At 45.7% G+C, this 25,147-nt stretch overlaps 1 protein-coding gene across 1 annotated transcript in view; it reads right to left on the bottom strand.

Annotated features, from left to right (window-relative positions):
* LOC135377127 (uncharacterized) overlaps nucleotides 1-25,147 on the bottom strand; it is an 83,573-nt gene that overhangs the window by 22,269 nt on the left and 36,157 nt on the right. The gene's annotated exons all lie outside the window — the stretch shown is intronic.

Here is a 25,147-nt window from a genome sequence, read left to right as displayed (position 1 = left end):
TACTGATTGATGTGATTCATTGCCAGTGCCCAGAGCCGATATTGCTCCCGGTAATCTTGTTGACGAGTCTCACAGTGAGAACGGAAGTTCTACGTTGTCCAAAAGGTTTAGTTTTAGTATTTACGCACCAACCATTTCACAGCTGTCGTGCCGCAAGCGTATGGCGGTAGCCGAGGCAAAAACTCATATAATTTCTCTTTTAAGGATCCCTTTAGCGTTAGTGTATCTGAAGATACTGGAAAAACTGCAGTACAAGTTTAGACAATAAGTTGTGACCTCACGTATTTATTTGTATGGATAAAACGGACGCACGATGTAGATTTCAGTGACGAAGCTATGTGTGTGCAAAGAGGACGAAAGGAATACAAGACTCAGTCAGAAACATATTACAAGTGGCTGGAATCAGAGAAATACACGTATATAGCCTTCGCTAGCAAGCCAGGATTTTGTGAGTTGTCAAATAACCACCCTCTCGAGGTATCACTTGCAGGTGTTCCAGACAGACGCGAGTGGCTGTTCTCCTTACGCGCTGTTAGATACATTATAAATACGGTGGTTGCTTCTGTGCAGTTTGTCTCCATTCTCTTCGTTCGCGCCCCAGAAAGGTTCCACATTATTTGCACTTCGAAAATTAGCTCTTCTATTTACGGCGGTCGCCACGCAAGCTACGGTTCCATTTGAGAATGCATAGAACGGGCGGTGTGGTATCACGTCGGATACTTCCAAGACCGCCACTGGCGGCGCTGTCGCGATGGAGCAGCGCCCCCCCTTTAGGTGTCGCACGGTCCCTATAGTGTTGAGGCGCTGTGGTTAGGCCTAAGCGATCGCTCCCCCTAAGCCTTTTCTCCGATGTGTACTGTTTTCTCCGTGCTGTTTAGCAGTAGCGGTTAGACCTTTTCTCTTGCATGGATAGACTTGTTTAGCAGTGTTGCCATTTTACCCGCCGCTTGTATCTTGTTCTCTGTCTTTCTCACATAGAGCTATGATGGTGGCGCCATCTGGTGTGATGCCTTGCAACTAAGTGGCCACCTGTCGTCGATCTCTTCAACTACCCGACGCCAACAAGCGCTGGTCACCCCGGAGCCGTTTCTTCGTCACGGCATCGTTGATTTTCGAATAAATTGTTTCTCTCCACTCTATTTCTATCTTTTTATTTTATTTTATTTTCTACCTATTTTTTAATTTTTTATCAGCTCAAGTAGCCGGCAACTCACACAGTGGTCTGGACACGTCTTAGATGCTCCCCAATTAGTGTAGTGACTCCCTGAATGAACCTAATTACTGTGGGGGGTCCCAAATTGCTCTAATTGCAAATTAATGGCGTCCAGATGATTGTGTGACTTGCCGGCTTCTTGAGCTGATCCGATACTACTAACTTCCTGGTCACACCCGCGAGCCGACGTGCAAGAAATAGACATCCTCAGGTGTACACATGAATATCTTTATTATCCTAGCGGATGCGAATTCGAACATCGCACACGTGCACACAATAATCTATATACTAACCATTATTTACTCGATATCACAACACTCACCACTATCTTCATATTATTATTAACAACACAACGACAACAGGCGATATCAACCAGTGAAATGGACAGAGGGGGAGGATATCTTTAATCGAAGCGATAGGTTTTTATACAATTCGGGGACAACAAATAATTAAATCCATTAAATCTCCCTTACCATTTATCAAATCGAGTTTCAAAATGAGCAATACTTGGATAGCCCTCACCACAAATTTTACGTTCTCGGGCGAACATAACCATAGCGAGCAATAATTTATTCTACAGGGTGTTTCACCACGGTCCCCCTGTCAAGTGGCACGATATAATAACTTTCTAATTTCGTAACGATCCTTGGAACATCGGCATTGTTCTGAGCATGTTCTGAGGAAGAAGCCCCTCATTTGCAAACTAACTTTTCTTTGAAGTTGGAAATTTTACTTCGGACGCTTGCAGGACCTCTATTTTACGAATCGGTACCATCGGCGAAAATATTCCAGAAAAAAGCCTTCCTCCGGGACTAATTTCTTCCAGTAATTATTTGGTATTGGTTTAGAAGTTTGTTGCGCGAATAATAACGGTACCGTGAGGTTGGCCTGCCTTTAGCCCGTAGCCGGCCGTCGTAACCGGCGTAAATGAACGCAGTTATTTTAAAAGCCTTTTTCTTATTCCGTGTTAGGAAGGAGTGGGGGACAGGAGGGATTAGTATGCGTTCGCCTGTCGCAATGTATCCGCTCCGAACAATGACACAGCAAGTCATACATCAAAGCTCGGCTGGGGCTGTAACCAGCGGAAACTAAAACACAAGATCGTGAAAAGTCCTAAAGCAGCCACCACCATGAGAGGTGGTTACCTCCTTCTATGCTACTAAAGGATATCAACTTCGGCACTTCTATAATTTCTCGAATTTCCGTAACGAAAACTGCAGACATGCCCGAGTTCGGATTTCCAACAGCAACTCCCCAGAGCGCACAGAATGTAACGAGACACCTGTTCATTTTCTGGAAGGCTGTTTTCGTGTTCCGCTCGATAGCTTCACGCTCAATACCCAGACATGGCGTACCCTGACGTGATATAACATTTCAGTAACAAGAGAGTACAGCAGATTTCAGCAAACACCAGAAATGCCACGGGTTAACACGTTTCAATTTCTTTCAGGCAATGCAACAATGGTGTAAAGTTCAGGCTAATTTGTACGATATAACTGTAAGAACTTTTCCTTGAACTTTAAAGCACAAATCAATGTTTAATTAACGAGCATACTGAAATGAAATGAAAGGCTTCCTGGTAACAGTATGACCTTGTCTGCGTTGCGCTGTTTTCTTCCAGGAATTGAACAATGCTTGGCATTAACACGCACTCTGTGTGTTCTGCTGCTTCAACAACAACGCTGTAACACGTGTAGCTCTTGAGTTACTGGCTGCAAAATTACGCCTTCGAGTTCGCGTGTATACTTTTGTTGCAGCCTAACAACTATTTCGGACACTATTTTGCGGACCGGTCCGTGCTGCAGTTTCGGAGGACAGAGCAGCGGCGCCACATCTACCGATTTCTGTGGAGATCTACAGATTCTAGGCAACACCTACATAGCTCCTTCAGGTCATTAACATATGTGGCATTCAAGTCACTCCGACGGTCCCTTCGTCGTACTCCCGGAACGTCGACAGAATCGTGGGTGCTCACAAGCATTATCCTGAGGACGAGATACACGCTTGCCTCGCCTCTGCTGGCGTCACCTCTGTCCACCGTCAGTAGGTGGCTCGCCGTTTTGACGATGGCACAACAACGAAAATTGTCACAGACAGGGTCTTCCTCACTTTCTCCACAGAAGTGATACCGACATACCGATCCTGATACCGTCAACATTGGATTTTACACGCATAAAGTCACCGAACACTTCGAAGTAACGCCATGGTTTCCTTGTCAGCGTTTTGAACATGTGTCTAAAGGCTGTCGGGGCCCCATTCGCCACAGAACGTGCTATGGTCCACACTCTAAAAAAAAAGGTGTCATACTGACTCCTTTGCGGGGGTAAAACACCCTAACTCCCATGTGCAAAATTATAGTCTTTTTGAGGAGTATCTGCAACTCCGGGAACTATGAAGTAAAATTTACCCAGCTACAGATCTACAGATTATTTCGAAATCTAAAGATTTTTTGACTCCGTGGGGAAGAATATCCTTAGCTTGGCCAATGGAACATACACGAATATACAGAACAAGCAGTCAAATTGTTGGATATTTGTTCAAAAAATGTGACGAATGTGTGCGTTTGTAATCTCACGTCGTGTTAGGGGAATTCACTGCAGCGAAAGTGACCATGTTTATTTGCTCCCAGATGTAACACAGAGGAGAGAGAAAAAAGTCGAGGTCGTACCAAGTGGCTTAGAGAAAAGTAAACAGCCTTTCAAAACCTTTCAAAAATATGTGCATATGTACACCCACTGTTAAAAATATATCTCCCAGAATGTACGCTTAAAAATCAACGCACAAAAATAATCGCCGAAATATCCCCGTTTAAATAAAAACGCTAACGAATCCACGGTTAAGAATATATCCTTAAAAATAAATCGTTTCATAATCCACCCAAATCCACCCTACAGTTGCCAGAGTCATGTGGTATGGTCAAAATCAAGGTGAACTGCGAGCAAGGGGGGTTAAACTAACCTGACAGGACCAAACTATCCCAAACTAACCGAAACCAAACTAAACTAACCTAACATAACCTGACTAACCCCGGGCTAATTGCAATCAATCCGCCTCCGTGCTTGATGATGAGGGGCTTTTGAAACAGTTTATTTTTAATGGTGGATTATTAAACGGTGATCTCTAAGCGAGGTTAGAAATCGGTTTATTTTAGGAGATATATTTTTAACCGTGTGTTTTTAAGCGGTTTATTCTTAACAGTGGATTTCGGGAACCCCCGTACCGGGTGGCTTAGATGAATATAAAGAGCCCGTCTTGCGCTCTGGCACATTGTTGTTATGTGAGATTCGTACACGAATGACTACGATGTAGCTGATGCAAATAACAGCAAGTCGCCAAGTATTGGTGGGAAAAAAAGACTGAATGTTCGAGGCGAGGGAACGAATTTCAGTGCTGAATATGCTGGTTCCGTACTGACTTTCGGTTCGGGAACGCATCATGCCTACTTGGGGCAATGTACGAGTAGTAAAAGAATAACACAACTTAACGAGTAATTTGATACCTTCCTCCTCTCTCTCCCCCCTTGCCACCCCCAATTTTGCAATTTCCACCCCACCAAATTTTTAATTTTTTTTATTTTCGATTTTTTCACTTAAAATCGCTCATACACGCATAAGAATGCGATAATAGAGCGTAGAATATAATTTTCAATTAATAAATTCAATTACTATTCACTCAAGCAAGGGAGAGAGAGGACGAATATATCAAATTATCGTTAAGTTGTATTTTTCTATAATGAGACACATGAAAAGAGGCGCACATACGCAAAAACACACTTTCTAAACTCATTTAATAATTCAAGTCAATACTATACATATTCAATTCATTAATGTGTCAGTCCAGGTTCGGTAACAGCATCAGCCCATGGGCGCCGCCATTTGCAAAGCGTCACACCAGGCAGGTCGGAAAGCATCACGTCAGGTGGCAGCACTGCTGTCATCATGGGGACTTCCGTGGAATGCAGAAAAAAACAAAAGTGCTAGCGAGGGGAAAACACGCGCGAAAACAGGCACACACACACACAAAATTTTCACCATCACGAACATGTGCGGGCATCCACCGACGAGAGTAGCAACAAGGGTCATTGACAGAATGGCGTACAAGGGAATTGCGAACATGTTTGGGCATGCACGGAGAAGAATAACAACAAGGGGAAGACGTTCTGCTAATCGCAACAAGGTAAATCGACAATCATACACTACTCCAATACACGCTGACAAGTAATCGCAGTTAGGGGGTAGTAAACTGACTGACGAGAAAGAAGTCCACCTTTAGTCTGGATAATCTGTATTGGGAACGCAGTTCGGACCTAGAGGACGACGACGACGTGTAAATAAAAGAGATGTATTTCTCTACGAGTTTCAGTCTCCTCTTTTTCTTCGCGCAACGTGTGCACACGCGTCATGTCTTCCCCCGAACCTTTTCGTTTCCGCCATCCTTTTCGTTGTATTTTAAGTGGCCCCTCCATGTGCGGTAAATCCACATTCGTAACGAACGTGTTGAGGAACCTGAACAACGTCGTGGACAAGCCTCCCTCGCAAATATTTTACGTGCAGAAATATGCTTCGCCGAGCATGCAGGACCAATTTGGGGACTCCGTAAAATTTACCAAGGAGCTACCTCGCGAGTGGGATACGTCGCGCGCCACGCTCATCGTCGTCGACGATCATATAACCGACGCCAATTCCTTGAAGGAGGTGACCGATCTTTTCATTCGGGGTTCTCACCACGCCAACGCGTCGATCTTCTTACTCGTACAAAACATCTTTTTCAACAGTAGCCATTTTAGAACTATATCCTACAACGCCAGTTACGTCGTCCTGTGGCGCACCGTGCGCAGCGTGCACCCAATGGAACATTTCGGCCAACAGCTATTTGGTAGAAAAAGATTAGAGTATTTTCTGGACGCATATAAACAAGCGATGTCGTCACCCCACGCTTATTTACTCGTGGATCTTCACAACTATACGCACGAGGACCACAGGTTGCGTAGCAATATCTTTCCGGGTGAACGTCAATATATCTATGCTCCGAAATGAATCTCCGTCATCACCTCACTTTACTCAAAGTACTTTCCACTTCACCCCCTCCGCTCCGTCGCCACGTCTTGAGATGTTCTTCCTCCTCCGACATGAAATACCTCTCCGAAATTTGTCTCAATGTATTGAACGAAAAAGTGACCTTGGCTCCAGATACGTTCGCGCGTTTGAAGAAGCACAAACGCTTCTTATGCCGGCTCGCGTACAAAAAGATTCACAAGAATCCGCAATGTTTGAAGCGCTATTTGTCTCAGCAGCGAGGGCAAGGCATTCTTTCGTCGGTGGTTCCTCTCCTGCTTTCCACCATGTTGAACCTTTTCGCCAATGGCCAAGAGAATTGAAGTGACCACCTCCTCCTCCATCGGAAACATTCTTTCCTCGAAGGGGAGTGACGACATCAAAGTGAAACTCATACTACAGCACTGCATCGCATACTCAAGCAGTACGGATTCGACCCCTACGACAATAAAAACAAGGCGTCCGACGCTACAAATGACTTTTGACTATTCGCTCCTCTCTCCAGAGGTGGACGAAGAGGAAGCGGAAACGGTCGTCTCAGAATTAAAGAAGGTTATTTCCTGGGATCGCGAGGGTTGTGTCTCCGTGTCGGGCAAGCCCATCAGACACTCTTCCGTTTAGGAACTCGTCAATTATTTGTTGCAACGTAGAACGGAAAAGAAACCTTCCTGGTTCCCCAAGGTCTCGAAACTATTGCGCCTGATTTCTCTACCAAAATCTTGCGAGCCTCAACAGCAGCAGCAGCAGGCCTCCACTGCGTGGACGACTTATGGAGGGATATGAGAAACCAGCGGGTGGTTTGGGGGGTGTGGACCGCAATAGAAAAGCGCATCACTTGAGCAAAAAGAAGGCTCCCACGATTCTCAGAAAGCTGGATGCCTACACGCTACACCATCTGGTCAGAAGAAAGTTGAATAGGAGACGATCCTTGGAACATCGGCATTGTTCTGAGCATGTTCTGAGGAAGAAGCCCCTCATTTGCAAACTTTACATGGAAGTTGGAAATTTTACTTCGGACGCTTGCAGGACCTCTATTTTACGAATCGGTACCGTCGGCGAAAATATTCCAGAAAAAAGTCTTCCTCCGGGACTAATTTCTTCCAGTAATTATTTGGTATTGGTTTAGAAGTTTGTTGCCCGAATAATAACGGTACCGTGAGGTAGGCCTGCCTTTAGCCCGTAGCAGGCCGTCGTAACCGGCGTAAATGAACGCAGTTATTTTAAAAGCCTTTTTTTATTCCGTGTTAGGAAGGAGTGGGGGACAGGAGGGATTAGTATGCGTTCGCCTGTCGCAGTGTATCCGCTCCGAACAATGACACAGCAAGTCATACATCAAAGCTCGGCTGGGGCTGTAACCAGCGGAAACTAAAACACAAGATCGTGAAAAGTCCTAAAGCAGCCACCACCATGAGAGGTGGTTACCTCCTTCTATGCTACTAAAGGATATCAACTTCGGCACTTCTATAATTTCTCGAATTTCCGTAATGAAAACTGCAGACATGCCCGAGTTCGGATTTCCAACAGCAACTCCCCAGAGCGCACAGAATGTAACGAGACACCTGTTCATTTTCTGGAAGGCTGTTTTCGTGTTCCGCTCGATAGCTTCACGCCCAATACCCAGACATGGCGTACCATGACGTGATATAACATTTCAGTAACAAGAGAGTACAGCAGATTTCAGCAAACACCAGATATGCCAAGGGTTAACGAGTTTCAAATTCTTTTTGAATCAAACAATGGTGTGAAGTGCGGCTAATTAGAACGATATAACTGTAAGAACTTTTCTTTGAACTTTAAAGCACAAATCAATGTTTAATTAACGAGCATACTGAAATGAAATGAAAGGCTTCCTGGTCACAGTATGACCTTGTCTGCGTTGCGCTGTTTTCTTCCAGGAATGGAACAATGCTTGGCATTAACACGTACTCTGTGTGTTCTGGTGCTTCAACAACGACGCTGTAACACGTGTAGCTCATGAGTTACTGCCTGCAAAATTACGCCTTCGAGTTCGCGTGTATACTTTTGTTGCAGCCTAACAACTATTTCGGACACTATTTTGCGAACCGGTCCGTGCTGCAGTTTCGGAGGAGAGAACAGCGGCGCCACATCTACCGATTTCTGTGGAGATCTACAGATCTACAGTTACATAGCTCCTTCAGGTCATTAACATATGTGGCATTCAAGTCACTCCCACGGTCCCTTCTTCGTACTCCCGGAACGTCGGCAGAATCGTGGGTGCTCACAAGCATTATCCTGAGGACCAGATCCGCGCTTGCCTCGCCTCTGCTGGCGTCACCGCTGTCCACCGTCAGTACGTGGCTCGCCGTTTTGACGATAGCACAGAAACGAAAATTGTCACAGACAGGGTCTTCCTCACTTTCTCCACAGAAGTGATACCGACATACCGATCCTGATACCGTCGACATTGGATTTTGCACGCAAAAAGTTACCGAACACTTCGAAGTAACGCCATGGTTTCCTTGTCAGCGTTTTGAACATGTGTCTAAACGCTGTCGGGGCCCCATTCGCCACAGAACGTGCTATGGTCCACACTCTAAAAAAAAAGGTGCCATACTGACTCCTTTGCGGGGGTAAAACACCCTAACTCCCATGTGCAAAATTATAGTCTTTTTGAGGAGTATCTGCAACTCCGGGAACTATGGAGTAAAATTTACCCAGCTACAGATCTACAGATTATTTCGAAATCTAAAGATTTTTTGACTCCGTGGGGAAGAATATCCTTAGCTTGGCCAACGGAACATACACGAATATACAGAACAAGCAGTCAAATTGTTGGATATTTGTTCAAAAAATGTGACGAATGTGTGCGTTTGTAATCTCACGTCGTGTTAGGGGAATTCACTGCAGCGAAAGTGACCATGTTTATTTGCTCCCAGATGTTACACAGAGGAGAGAGAAAAAAGTCGAGGTCGTACCAAGTGGCTTAGAGAAAAGTAAACAGCCTTTCAAAACCTTTCAAAAATATGTGCATATGTACACCCACTGTTAAAAATATATCTCCCAGAATGTACGCTTAAAAATCAACGCACAAAAATAATCGCCGAAATATCCCCGTTTAAATAAAAACGCTAACGAATCCACGGTTAAGAATATATCCTTAAAAATAAATCATTTCATAATCCACCCAAACCCACCCTACAGTTGCCAGAGTCGTGGTATGGTCAAAATCAAGGTGAACTGCGAGCAAGGGGGGTTAAACTAACCTGACAGGACCAAACTATCCCAAACTAACCGAAACCAAACTAAACTAACCTAACATAACCTGACTAACCCGGGGCTAATTGCAATCAATCCGCCTCTGTGCTTGATGATGAGGGGCTTTTGAAACAGTTTATTTTTAATGGTGGATTATTAAACGGTGATCTCTAAGCGAGGTTAGAAATCGGTTTATTTTAGGAGATATATTTTTAACCGTGTGTTTTTAAGCGGTTTATTCTTAACAGTGGATTTCGGGAACCCCCGTACCGGGTGGCTTAGATGAATATAAAGAGCCCGTCTTGCGCTCTGGCACATTGTTGTTATGTGAGATTCGTACACGAATGACTACGATGTAGCTGATGCAAATAACAGCAAGTCGCCAAGTATTGGTGGGAAAAAAAGACTGAATGTTCGAGGCGAGGGAACGAATTTCAGTGCTGAATATGCTGGTTCCGTACTGACTTTCGGTTCGGGAACGCATCATGCCTACTTGGGGCAATGTACGAGTAGTAAAAGAATAACACAACTTAACGAGTAATTTGATACCTTCCTCCTCTCTCTCCCCCCTTGCCACCCCCAATTTTGCAATTTCCACCCCACCAAATTTTTTATTTTTTTTATTTCGATTTTTTCACTTAAAATCGCTCATACACGCATATGAATGCGATAATAGAGCGTAGAGTATAATTTTCAATTAATAAATTCAATTACTATTCATTCAAGCAAGGGAGAGAGAGGAGGCAAATATCAAATTATCGTTAAGTTGTATTTTTCTATAATGAGGCACATGAAAAGAGGCGCACATACGCAAAAACACACTTTCTAAACTCATTTAATAATTCAAGTCAATACTATACATATTCAATTCATTAATGTGTCAGTCCAGGTTCGGTTACAGCATCAGCCCATGGGCGCCGCCATTTGCAAAGCGTCACACCAGGCAGGTCAGAAAGCATCACGTCAGGTGGCAGCACTGCTGTCATCATGGGGACTTCCGTGGAATGCAGAAAAAAACAAAAGTGCTAGCGAGGGGAAAACACGCGCGAAAACAGGCACACACACACACAGAATTTTCACCATCGCGAACATGTGCGGGCATCCACCGACGAGAATAGCAACAAGGGTCATTGACAGAATGGCGTACAAGGGAATTGCGAACATGTTTGGGCATGCACGGAGAAGAATAACAACAAGGGGAAGACGTTCTGCTAATCGCAACAAGGTAAATCGACAATCATACACTACTCCAATACACGCTGACAAGTAATCGCAGTTAGGGGGTAGTAAACTGACTGACGAGAAAGAAGTCCACCTTTAGTCTGGATAATCTGTATTGGGAACGCAGTTCGGACTTAGAGGACGACGACGACGTGTAAATAAAAGAGATGTATTTCTCTACGAGTTTCAGTCTCCTCTTTTTCTTTGCGCAACGTGTGCACACGCGTCATGTCTTCCCCCGAACCTTTTTGTTTCCGCCATCCTTTTCGTTGTATTTTAAGTGGCCCCTCCATGTGCGGTAAATCCACATTCGTAACGAACGTGTTGAGGAACCTGAACAACGTCGTGGACAAGCCTCCCTCGCAAATATTTTTCGTGCAGAAATATGCTTCGCCGAGCATGCAGGACCAATTTGGGGACTCCGTAAAATTTACCAAGGAGCTACCTCGCGAGTGGGATACGTCGCGCGCCACGCTCATCGTCGTCGACGATCATATAACCGACGCCAATTCCTTGAAGGAGGTGACCGATCTTTTCATTCGGGGTTCTCACCACGCCAACGCGTCGATCTTCTTACTCGTACAAAACATCTTTTTCAACAGTAGCCATTTTAGAACTATATCCTACAACGCCAGTTACGTCGTCCTGTGGCGCACCGTGCGCAGCGTGCACCTAATGGAACATTTCGGCCAACAGCTATTTGGTAGAAAAAGATTAGAGTATTTTCTGGACGCATATAAACAAGCGATGTCGTCACCCCACGCTTATTTACTCGTGGATCTTCACACCTATACGCACGAGGACCACAGGTTGCGTAGCAATATCTTTCCGGGTGAACGTCAATATATCTATGCTCCGAAATGAATCTCCGTCATCACCTCACTTTACTCAAAGTACTTCCGCGCTCGACGCCTTGCTAGCGTCCCGCGAAGAACGTCGTGCGGTGAAGCCTCCCAAATTGAGCGAACGCGAAACCACCTCCATCTTATTGGAGCACGCCGCACCCGTCGCTTTTGGCGACGTCACTTTGAATTCGGAAACCACGTCCCTACGTAACACACTCAACAAGTATTTCCAGACGCACAAGCTGGACGCCTCGCTAGAATTCGCGGATAACGCCAGTTATTCGCCAGTTACGTCGTCCTGTGGCGCACCGTGCGCAGCGTGCACCTAATGGAACATTTCGGCCAACAGCTATTTGGTAGAAAAAGATTAGAGTATTTTCTGGACGCATATAAACAAGCGATGTCGTCACCCCACGCTTATTTACTCGTGGATCTTCACACCTATACGCACGAGGACCACAGGTTGCGTAGCAATATCTTTCCGGGTGAACGTCAATATATCTATGCTCCGAAATGAATCCCCGTCATCACCTCACTTTACTCAAAGTACTTCCGCGCTCGACGCCTTGCTAGCGTCCCGCGAAGAACGTCGTGCGGTGAAGCCTCCCAAGTTGAGCGAACGCGAAACCACCTCCATCTTATTGGAGCACGCCGCACCCGTCGCTTTTGGCGACGTCACTTTGAATTCGGAAACCACGTCCCTACGTAACACACTCAACAAGTATTTCCAGACGCACAAGCTGGACGCCTCGCTAGAATTCGTGGATAACGCCAGTTATTCGCCAGTTACGTCGTCCTGTGGCGCACCGTGCGCAGCGTGCACCCAATGGAACATTTCGGCCAACAGCTATTTGGTAGAAAAAGATTAGAATATTTTCTGGACGCATATAAACAAGCGATGTCGTCACCCCACGCTTATTTACTCGTGGATCTTCACAACTATACGCACGAGGACCACAGGTTGCGTAGCAATATCTTTCCGGGTGAACGTCAATATATCTATGCTCCGAAATGAATCTCCGTCATCACCTCACTTTACTCAAAGTACTTCCGCGCTCGACGCCTTGCTAGCGTCCCGCGAAGAACGTCGTGCGGTGAAGCCTCCCAAATTGAGCGAACGCGAAACCACCTCCATCTTATTGGAGCACGCCGCACCCGTCGTTTTTGGCGACGTCACTTTGAATTCGGAAACCACGTCCCTACGTAACACACTCAACAAGTATTTCCAGACGCACAAGCTGGACGCCTCGCTAGAATTCGCGGATAACGTCTACTCTCTCAAAACGCCGAAAGGGTTGCACGTACTGGAACCCTTTGTCAAGCTGCTACATCTCACACCCGTCGAGGGACACGGAGAAACGCTACGCGTCTCTCTCCCTGTAGCGCGCCTATTTTCTTTCACGATCAAGACGAAAATTCCTCGATCTTTGCAAGTACATCTGCCTCCCGGATATTATGCGACGCCGTAAGCACTTTTGGATGCGATTAACCAGCGCGTAGTCGAACGCGCGAGCTTCAGCTTCGACGGAACCGAACAGATATGTAAAATTCGGCTTTGCGAGGGCACCTCCACCCTAAGACTTACCAAGTACCTGGCCGTGCTTTTGTGCTTCGAATCGCGTACCGTGTTCACGGGGAAGGAGGAGAATGCCACGAGCTCTGTCGAGGTACTCCTGGAACCCCCGTTTCACAACATAATCGCCTACACGGATATTGTGGAACCCACGTACGTGGGGAGCGGGAAAAAAACAATATTAAAAATACTACCCTTTTATTACGAGAAGCACTTCATCACCTACACGTTAGATAACATCCAGTATTTTAACCTGTCTCAAGTCAAAATTTCCTCAGTGACGATCGTTCTCGCGGACGAAACGGGAAGACGTTTGCCGTTGCGGTCCAAAGGCAGAACCAATCTAACGTTGCATTTCAAATATGTACCGTAATTCCCCCAAAATAATTCCCGTGTACACGGGACCCCTTCTCCAACGAGGGGGCGGTGTGTTGAGCGACATATCCAAGTTTATCGTTCCCATCTGGCAGCAAATAAAACCGATCGTCAAGAGAACGTTGAAGCGCTTGGCGCGGAATTTGGCCGATGGCGAAGGAATATCGCGCGCAGTAAAAAAGACAGCCATAGCAACGGGGAGACACGTGCTGGATTCCATGGAGGGCTCTGGAAACAACAATGGGAAGAAACGCCGCAAAACACAACAAAAGGTGCCAACACACGACGCACCTGCAGATATCTTTGGTACGCCGTGAAGGTCACACATCCGCTGCGTGCTCCATCCGTCATGACGTCAACGAAAGGAAAAATACAGACGCAACGGTCACCGCATTGTCTTACGAGTGACGTGATGATATTCGAACCCCCTTCCATTCAATACGGCGTGGAGGATACTTCGTACCAACTCTTTTATCCGGTCAACGGGGTAAATAATTCCGTGATCGAATTTTCTATTCAAAATCTACAAAGGGCACACTTGGATCTCTACGGTAGCTTCGTGTCTATGACCGTGCGCATTGTTCGCGACGATGGGGGAGACATGGACGAGAAAGATGTCGTTTTCCCAATAATCGTTTTCCCAATAATAACCATCTGTTGAGCGTCATGTTTAAGATGGTCACCGTTTATGCGAACAACAAGCTCGTCAGTTCCAACGAATTGTACGCCTACAGGAGTATTTTGGACGTCGTGATTCATTCCATGCCTCTGGTCGAGAAACAGTGCACGCGGCTGAACTCTATGTCGAGGGCGACGAACATTTAAAGAACGATTACGACGTCTCGTCTCGCGGTCCGAAACAACGTTACGAAGCGACGAAAGGTGGGAAATACTTTACCCTGGTCGGTCAGATCAATACCGGCCTGTTTCAACAGCCGCACCTGATGGTATCTGCCGTCGAGATTCGCGTCGTTTTCCTCTTAAACAACGACGAATTTAAACTCATATCAGTTCCCAACGACAAGAAAACGTACAATTACGAGGTGGACATTAAAGAAATGACGTTACACTTGAAAAAGGTGACTGTGGAACAAAGAGCTGCACGCGCATGTAATTGAGAATAAAAGTTCTAGTGGAGACATGCTTCTCTCTCTCTCTCTCGCAGACAGGAGAAGCACGGGTCATCGTGGCAGTGTGGTAGCAGAATAGGTGTACGAAAAGAATGACCATTCCGTCATCGTGCAGGTGCAGTGACCCGCGTAATGACGACGCTGCGATGAAGATTCCCCTTTTCTGGCACGTCTCATCATCTCGTTCTGTTCATGAGATTAGACAAGACAGAGAGGGTGCAGGCATCTATCGTCCAACTCTTTTGTATGTATTCAATACAGATGTTTCAGTGAAAGAAAACACAGAGTCTCGTCAAAGTTATTCGGACTGTTTAATGCGTTGCATGTCAATAACCAAGCGGTATTTCAATAAATCAATGACAAAGTTGACGATGTAGACTGCTTGCAAATGCCGCTGCTTCCGCAGGGCGTGCTTAATATGAACGTTGCTGGCGTTGCTCCCAGTCAGTTGCTGGCTGGCTGGCGCGGAGAGCAGACGTGTGCTCGGTTGCTCCGCAGTCCCCGCGCCCGCTCAGTTTCTGGCTGGCTGGCGCGGAGAGCAGTCGTGTGGTCTTCGCGCCCGCTCAGTTTCTGCCTGGCTGATGAGCAGTCGCCGCGGGGGACAAGATGAGTCATTTGCCGCGTTATTTTACCGCGCTCCTTTTCTCGCATGTTTGCCGTGCCCCCCCCCCGTGTTTAGCGGTGACCAACGAGTGATTTGCCGATGTTTGACTGCGCTCGTGTTAAGCCTTTTCTCGCACGTTTAGACTTGTTCAGCAGTGACCAAGCCTTTTTCTCCGTGTTGACGCACGTTAAGCGGTTCTTGTGTTCGGTGTATAGGGAGTGTGCGACAAACTGGTAGCGCCGCGATGCGGCCTCCAGAGAAAGTATATTGCGTGATAGCTGCCAGGTAGCCAGCTTTGTTTACATGTGAACTGCGGGTATATTTTTTGCCACACTGGAACTGTTGCATCGCTAACTGTGCCAGCACCTAAAAGAACTCTTCATATTAGGGACCTGATCTTTCATTTGTCGTGATTTCTATGCTTCCAATACCGCCGAGGGCACTAGACTGGCAGTGAATAGCGTTTGTGACGCGCGTTCGGCCATTGCATGAGGTGCGCACAACATATTCTATTTCTTTTGTTCTAGTTTCAATGAAACTCAATAAGGACCTGCAAAATGATCAATGATTTACAGTTGCCACTTTCGTGACGGTGAAACACCGCTGGATCGTGATACTGATTGATGTGATTCATTGCCAGTGCCCAGAGCCGATATTGCTCCCGGTAATCTTGTTGACGAGTCTCACAGTGAGAACGGAAGTTCTACGTTGTCCAAAAGGTTTAGTTTTAGTATTTACGCACCAACCATTTCACAGCTGTCGTGCCGCAAGCGTACGGCGGTAGCCGAGGCAAAAACTCATATAATTTCTCTTTTAAGGATCCCTTTAGCGTTATTGTATCTGAAGATACTGCAAAAACTGCAGTACAAGTTTAGACAATAAGTTGTGACCTCACGTATTTATTTGTATGGATAAAACAGACGCACGATGTCGATTTCAGTGACGAAGCTATGTGTGTGCAAAGAGGACGAAAGGAATACAAGACTCAGTCAGAGACATATTACAAGTGGCTGGAATCAGAGAAATACACGTATATAGCCTTCGCTAGCAAGCCAGGATTTTGTGAGTCGTCAAATAACCACCCTCTCGAGGTATCACTTGCAGGTGTTCCAGGCAGAGGCGAGTGGCTGTTCTCCTTACGCACTGTTAGATACATTATAAATACGGTGGTTGCTTCTGTGCAGTTTGTCTCCATTCTCTTCGTTCGCGCCCCAGAAAGGTTCCAGATTATTTGCACTTCGAAAATTAGCTCTTCTATTTACGGCGGTCGCCACGCAAGCTACGGTTCCATTTGAGAATGCATAGAACGGGCGGTGTGGTATCACGTCGGATACTTCCAAGACCGCCACTGGTGGCGCTGTTGCGATGGAGCAGCGCCCCCCTTTAGGTGTCGCACGGTCCCTATAGTGTTGAGGCGCTGTGGTTAGGCCTAAGCGATTGCTCCCCCTAAGCCTTTTCCCCGATGTGTGCTATTTTCTCCGTGCTGTTTAGCAGTAGCGGTTAGACCTTTTCTCTTGCATGGATAGACTTGTCTAGCAGTGTTGCCATTTTACCCGCCGCTTGTATCTTGTTCTCTGTCTTACACACTCTGTCTCACATAGAGCAATGATGGTGGCGCCATCTGGTGTGATGCCTTGCAACTAAGTGGCCACCTGTCTTCGATCTCTTCAACTACCTGACGCTAACAAGCGCTGGTCACCCCTGAGCCGTTTCTTCGTCACGGCATCGTTGATTTTCGAATAAATTGTTTCTCTCCACTCTATTTCTATCTTTTTATTTTATTTTGTACCTATTTTTTTAATTTTTTATCAGCTCAAGTAGCCGGCAACTCACAGTGGTCTGGACACGTCTTAGATGCTCCCCAATTAGTGTAGTGACTCCCTGAATGAACCTAATTACTGTGGGGGTCCCAAATTGCTCTAATTGCAAATTAATGGCGTCCAGATGATTGTGTGACTTGCCGGCTTCTTGAGCTGATCCCATACTACTAACTTCCTGGTCACACCCGCGAGCCGACGTGCAAGAAATAGACATCCTCAGGTGTACACATGAATATCTTTATTATCCTAGTGGATCCGAATTCGAACATCGCACACGTGCACACAATAATCTATATACTAACCATTATTTACTCGATATCACAACACTCACCACTATCTTCATATTATTATTAACAACACAACGACAACAGGCGATATCAACCAGTGAAATGGACAGAGGGGGAGGCTATCTTTAATCGAAGCGATAGGTTTTTATACAATTCAGGGACAACAAATAATTAAATCTATTAAATCTCCCTTACCATTTATCAAATCGAGTTTCAAAGTGAGCAATACTTGGATAGCCTTCACCACAAATTTTACGTTCTCGGGCGAACATAACCATAGCGAGCAATAATTAATTCTACAGGGTGTTTCACCACGGTCCCTCTGCCAAGTGGCACGATATTATAACTTTCTAATTTCGTAACGATCCTTGGAACATCGGCATTGTTCTGAGCATGTTCTGAGGAAGAAGCCCCTCATTTGCAAACTTTTCTTTGAAGTTGGAAATTTTACTTCGGACGCTTGCAGGACCTCTATTTTACGAATCAGTACCATCGGCGAAAATATTCCAGAAAAAAGCCTTCCTCCGGGACTAATTTCTTCCAGTAATTATTTGGTATTGGTTTAGAAGTTTGTTGCGCGAATAATAACGGTACCGTGAGGTTGGCCTGCCTTTAGCCCGTAGCCGGCCGTCGTAACCGGCGTAAATGAACGCAGTTATTTTAAAAGCCTTTTTCTTATTCCGTGTTAGGAAGGAGTGGGGGACAGGAGGGATTAGTATGCGTTCGCCTGTCGCAATGTATCCGCTCCGAACAATGACACAGCAAGTCATACATCAAAGCTCGGCTGGGGCTGTAGCCAGCGGAAACTAAAACACAAGATCGTGAAAAGTCCTAAAGCAGCCACCACCATGAGAGGTGGTTACCTCCTTCTATGCTACTAAAGGATATCAACTTCGGCACTTCTATAGTTGCTCGAATTTCCGTAACGAAAACTGCAGACATGCCCGAGTTCGGATTTCCAACAGCAACTCCCCAGAGCGCGCAGAATGTAACGAGACACCTGTTCATTTTCTGGAAGGCTGTTTTCGTGTTCCGCTCGATAGCTTCACGCTCAATACCCAGACATGGCGTACCCTGACGTGATATAACATTTCAGTAACAAGAGAGTACAGCAGATTTCAGCAAACACCAGAAATGCCACGGGTTAACACGTTTCAATTCTTTTTGAATGAAACAATGGTGTGAAGTGCGGCTAATTAGAACGATATAACTGTAAGAACTTTTCCTTGAACTTTAAAGCACAAATCAATGTTTAATTAACGAGCATACTGAAATGAAATGAAAGGCTTCCTGGTCGCAGTATGACCTTGTCTGCGTTGCGCTGTTTTCTTCCAGGAATTGAACAATGCTTGGCATTAACACGCACTCTGTGTGTTCTGCTGCTTCAACAACAACGCTGTAACACGTGTAGCCCTTGAGTTACTGGCTGCAAAATTACGCCTTCGAGTTCGCGTGTATACTTTTGTTGCAGCCTAACAACTATTTCGGACACTATTTTGCGAACCGGTCCGTGCTACAGTTTCGGAGGACAGAACAGCGTCGCCACATCTACCGATTTCTGTGGAGATCTACAGATTCTAGGCAACACCTACATAGCTCCTTCAGGTCATTAACATATGTGGCATTCAAGTCACTCCGACGGTCCCTTCGTCGTACTCCCGGAACGTCGACAGAATCGTGGGTGCTCACAAGCATTATCCTGAGGACGAGATACACGCTTGCCTCGCCTCTGCTGGCGTCACCGCTGTCCACCGTCAGTAGGTGGCTCGCCGTTTTGACGATGGCACAACAACGAAAATTGTCACAGACAGGGTCTTCCTCACTTTCTCCACAGAAGTGATACCGACATACCGATCCTGATACCGTCGACATTGGATTTTACACGCATAAAGTCACCGAACACTTCGAAGTAACGCCACGGTTTCCTTGTCGGCGTTATGAACATGTGTCTCAACACTGTCAGGGCACCTTTCCCTGCAGAACGTGCTCTGGTCCGCACAGCAGCGTTGACAGTACTGTAAGACGCCAATCGAAATGCGCCAAATGTACTGGCGCTCACTCAGCCGCTTACTCCGGTTGCCCACGTCGCCTCACAGTGCAACAAACAGCCAAAACCAGTACCATATCTTGCACTCCTAAACTCTAAAAAAAGGAGTAAAATAAGGAGTAATTGCAGCTTCTAGTCCCCTAGATTGCAATTACTCCCTATTTTAGTCAACTAACCCCGACATTTACTCCCCAGGACTGCAAATTGCAGTCTTCCGGATGCAACAGAGTACGTGAATATGTGCTCTTGGTGAATTTGGATGGCATAACACTGCATAACTCAGCCAACTCAGAAATTTTCCACCCACACAAAATAAGAAACAGTTGGGGTTTCTCTGCCTGTAACTCTTTCACATCATTGAAACAATCCATCAGGGTGCTGGTTGTTGAACGAAATCTGTCACCATCTCTTCCACCCAACCACATCCGGACCTCAAATTCCTCTCCATACGTGCTTCTGGCAGAAGAGCTCCGTGAGACGAGTGCAACGGAGAAGCGCCTCAGATGACTGTATCTCCTGTGTGTAATCATATGGTATAGCACGGCGACCTCCGTCTGGCTGAGCTTTCCATTCTTTTTTCTTAATAAACATATATCCCCTCTGTATCTGCCATAAAAAAGTTTCTGCTGCCTTCCGAAGTCATGCCCTCCGACTCCTGCGCACTCAATGGCATAATTTCACTGCTTCCCTCTCTGCTCATTCATCCTCCTCTTCTGTCTGGAACAGCTTCTGATCACTTCAGAGTTCTCTAGCGTCCAAGCGAGCAGTGGCTTGCCCTAGCACTCTAACTGCACTCTGTCCAGCTGTGCTGACAGCTTCGCCGATTATTTCTACGATCGCAGATGCCTGCTACGACGCACCACAACGCGCATACACGTTTGCGAGTTTACCATCAATCAGAAAATTATTATTTGAGTTTAACAAAAAGTACCTCTGAGATATTTTTTGTTACGTATTGCTAGGAAGACGGTGCATCGTATGATACCTTCATCACGCCCCTATCCCGACCTCTTCACGTCGGATTTTTTTTTTCGAAATCGTGCATTTTGTCGATGTCCCGATTTTTAATTGCGGTGTACAGTGTCCCCAGTGCGGGACTGGATCTTTTTTGTGCGCGCTTACAGTACAGTACCGGTGCTACTTGTAAAAAAAAAATCAGGAAGAAATTTAGAAATTTATATCGCAAAAAATTCGTAAATTGACACACTTATCAAATTCTGTGTATGCCACAAGCGTCGAGCACTCTTGTCCGGTTGTGAAAATTGCTTGAAGATGGTAAAGTGAACTCTCCCCTATCAAATGAAACGCTTTCGAACATGCTCCGTGCCTTACGTGGGCCATGATATCTGCTTAAAGGGACATAGGTTTTTGAGGAGCACTGCATCTTTCAGGGGCTCTGCACCCCGTAAAGTTCAATTTGTTTAGAAAAGCCCGATGTTTCGTTGCTTTCCAAGTCGTGACGAACCACCCAAAAAATACACATAAAATGCTAGTGGGGGGGGGGGGGTCAAGCGGCACCTCTAGATCAACAACAGCAACTACATGAATGACGAGGGAATCAGCTTGAACCGTGGACGACGATGAAGACGTGCCTTTGCTGGCGCGCGCCAGTCCTACCCACTGATCTCTATGTATAAAGGCTGGATCGCGCATGGGAGAGGGGCTCGTGGGGGAGAGGCGTGCCTTCATGCCGCCATGTTGGTGGGCCCTAAAGTGCTGTGTGCGCCCATAGAAAACAATGGGAGGCAACAGAGATTGTGAGTATTTATTGCGCTGCAAGCATTTGTCGTTGTTTGTCATCACACAATTTTGTAAGGTGCCAGTATACTGATGTATCCTAACAGTGTTTCACAGGTGTCCTGCCGTTCGATTCTTAATTACGTTATGTTTTGCATTCCGAAACTAGACCGTCACTGCAGTGCAGCGCTGGGGATTGTACTACAGCACGTTTCCCAGCCAATATTTCAATAAGAAACGACTTGAGGTTAACAACAACCATGTATATAATATCCCGTACTGCGTTCTGGACAAAAATTGTTCCATAAAGAACGGTCCGGGAAGAGATATACTCGCATGGCAGAAAGAGATCGTTCTGTAGAATCACAGCCGTTGTTTTAGCCGTGTATGCGTTTAGTATGATTTATATCAAGCATCGCCTTAGCAAGAGTCTCTTAGTAAACGACAGCAGTGCTTTGCCTCGCAAATATGGACACACCGAAGCAGACCAAATAATTACTTCACGCAATTAGATCACACTCTTTAGGACAGTTATTCAGGTATAGTGATGTAAGCTTAATCAATTAAGTTACTTAGAAAGTGGTAACACCTCCTTGAGACACAGGACTTATCTCTTTTTGAAGTACAGCCCTTCTATGTTTGTTTGCTTCTTCCTTTATTTGTTCTGATTATTTGCAGGCGCGGTTGTGCCAAACTGAATGTCCTTCTCCAGCGCTCATATGCTTTTGTTGGATACAACTGCAGCGTGAGAAAAGTTTGTCATGCTTGTTATGTGGAGCATGTTCCAAAAAATGCAGCTCCACATATGGTCTTCAAATTGCAACAGGACTATTTGGAGCTTGAAACAGTTGTGATTTTGTCATTTTGGCCCTCGTGTACCCAGTCTGTGAAACGCAAACAAAAAAGTCTAACACGATATGCTTTTGTAATGAAGATCACTGATGATGAGTAAAGAGAATATACGAGTTCAAGTTTATTCAATATTTTATATCATTCATTATATTATTCAACGTCTTATGTCAAGTTTATACAACATCAAGTTTATTCAAGTTCAAGATTTATTTCTTGCACTTATGCGTTTCAGGATACAATGAACGTGCAGGGAGGTCGCAAAAGGCTACATTTATTGTTTTGTGACCTCCCTGCAATGACAATATATATCTCAGGAATGACAATGTACACGTACACTATGCAAATTTGTTGCACCCAATTTTCATACATGCTGACTTTTAAATTTTTGTTTTGCTGCCTATGTGTTCAGTGTATTACAAATTGCTTAATGCAAACAACACTTTGTTAATTTCAAGCTTTTTGCTCCCATCTAAGATATTCCTATCCTGGAGGAACTGCCACTTCGACACCATAACATATTCAGTAGGTTTCACTCTGGCAGGCCCTGCCACTGCAAATTTCCTGAATTGAAACCCTTCAAACTGTGTCATAATCTTAAATACGTCAATATTTCTGCAAGTAGTTGACATGTTGGATGACACTCCTCCTGCAGCTAAGGCAACTAAAAAAAAGAGTTCCAAGAGGCCGAAGGTAAACCTACAGCTGCATGAGTGTGATCAACAGTAGTGCATTCTCAATAAATAATTTTCTTCTTATAGCGTACATGTGCATGCCTATTAACTGGAACAATTATCACAGTTCCCTGACAAGTTTTAATTTCTGAGAGTGTACTGTAGAGGCTCCTTAGATCAACAACAGTTCTTACAAGGTATTATATACTGTGAATGCCTTTAAAAATCCCATGTGACACATATGCCTTTACTTTCTGGAGGTGCTGTGGTAGTCAAAGTTTGTGGGCATTACGCAGGTTCTGCACCCATTTCTTGAGTATGTTGAGGCAGCTGTGAAGTAACATGCATTGATGATGATTATTCCAATTTTTATGGTGCGTCGACAACAAAAGAAATAATACATCAGAACATTGGTTTGGGTGCAACCAGTTAAAAATGAATATGTTGTTTAATAAATGCATTGGACAAATGTTAAAACATCAGTTTAAAACATGGTTTACAATCCCTGTATCTTCTAAAAATTAAAAAGATTAAAAACTATTCTAAAAAGAAGTACAATCTCTAATTATTATATTGCTGGGTGAAGGAGCCTAAAGTCTAAGGTGTGTTTCTGATGTGAACATGTAAGAAAATATGCAGAATTGAGAGAGGCTAACCACAGTGCGTGCACTGTGGTTGTTCCTTCCTGTAAAGTAGAAACCAGTGGATGAGGAACGTGATACTTACCTGTACACCCAGCCGTATCACACTGCACAGATAATTCACTGGGTAGCCCTCATGACGAAACCTGTATTGAGAGACCACTTTTGCCTTAAAAACTGCTACAAATAGCACGACACGCTACAAATTATTACTATCGTAACAAGCTGACGATACAGCTCAGACACAAAGGCGTTATTCAAGTCGCGCCACACCACCGTTACGTAGGATTCTTTGTCACAAATCAAACCAAGGCACAAAACAATACCAATACATGAAAAAAGGTGACAATCGTGGTCTCATTATGACGTTATACCGAACTTGTGCGTGAAGGTAATTCAAAGAAATGAATGTGGCACTTGGCCACTTGCTTCCGCAGAGAACACCGTGTACCATGCTAGCAATGCATGCAAAAAAGCGCTCGAGTGCTCGCACATATATTGATGACAACACTACCTGTGTAGTGTAACGTGTTCTTTCAAGCATATTATGCACTCAAACTGTATTTGCCGCCGGGTAAAATGCAAGTGTGCTCGATTGAACGTCGGAAGAGCGATCAAGCAACTTGCATCCAGTGCTCGTTTTGGGCAAAAAAACACTTCATAATGGTCAACTAAATATACAGAATGGACGCCTATTTATTCCTCGATAAAGAGTGACTCACCTGTATAAATTTAGGCCCTGTAACCTTGCCAGTACGGTTGGTACGACCGTAATTGCAAGAAGTTGCCATGATCGCTGCGGCGACTGTTGTGGGTACAGTAAGATGGCGGCCGGTTTCTTCACGCTCGCGCTCCCTATCCGCGATCCAGCCTTTTACAATCGAGATCAGTGGTCCTACCGGTAGTCCTACCTGCACCGTCCCAGGGTAAGGCCACGAACATCTGCAGCTGGGACGTTCCATCATATCAGGACTCATGTAGGGGAACACCACCTCCACTACATTTCGTTATCCGAACGTGAAAACATTTTTCGGCTGATTCGAGCCAGTCCCACTCCAAATTTCTCCATGACCATATTCGAAGCAATCACTGAAGGTCCGATGCACCGTTCTTCCGAAAAATCGCCAGGAGACGATGTCAGTTCACCGCGGCTCACTCAAAAGCCCGGCTGCTGAAGACTATGGTTCGCTCATCTACACAGCTCAGTTCGCCATATGATCGGACACTCCACGTCACGTCGCCCACACGCTTCGTGATGGCGCTCTTCGGACTTCCACCAGCGGTACCTTCCCGAGCATCATGCTCCTGTATTGGTCGCGGTACGCTGCTGGCGACTGGACTGCCCCATCCGCACTGCCATGCCAGCCCTGCCCTCTTCGCCTTCCCACCAGGCTCTGATACAGGATGCTGGCAGCCCATCCAATTGCGGTCAACAGACACCGCGACCAACGTTCCACCGGGGGCCCGCACGGAGGTCACTGAGTTCTACTTCCAGTCTCCCTGTAGTTAACGATGGTTCTGCCAGGGACTCTCCTTGTCGACAACACTACGAGCTCAGAGCGGAATAACCGGTCGCTGTTCAGTCGCTTCATCCCTGCACACCATTCGGCGTACCATAGTCAGCACCACAAAGCAAAGACGCAATCCCCAGCCATCCCTCGTCTACGTGCCGCCGTCATTCTTCCCGTCTTGGTATCGACGAGGACTTCAATCACAAAAACAGCTGCCCGTCTGAGGGCGGGAGTGATGTGGTGGCCCGTGGACGACGATGAAGACGTGCCTCAGCTGGCGCACGCCAGTGCGGCTGATGAGGCATACACATTCGCTACACACATGACACACGCATATACGATCATTTGGT

Source organism: Ornithodoros turicata, chromosome 1 (assembly GCF_037126465.1).
Source record: "Ornithodoros turicata isolate Travis chromosome 1, ASM3712646v1, whole genome shotgun sequence".
NCBI classification, from domain to species: Eukaryota; Metazoa; Arthropoda; class Arachnida; order Ixodida; family Argasidae; genus Ornithodoros; species Ornithodoros turicata.
This window is presented reverse-complemented; position numbering and strand designations above follow the sequence as displayed.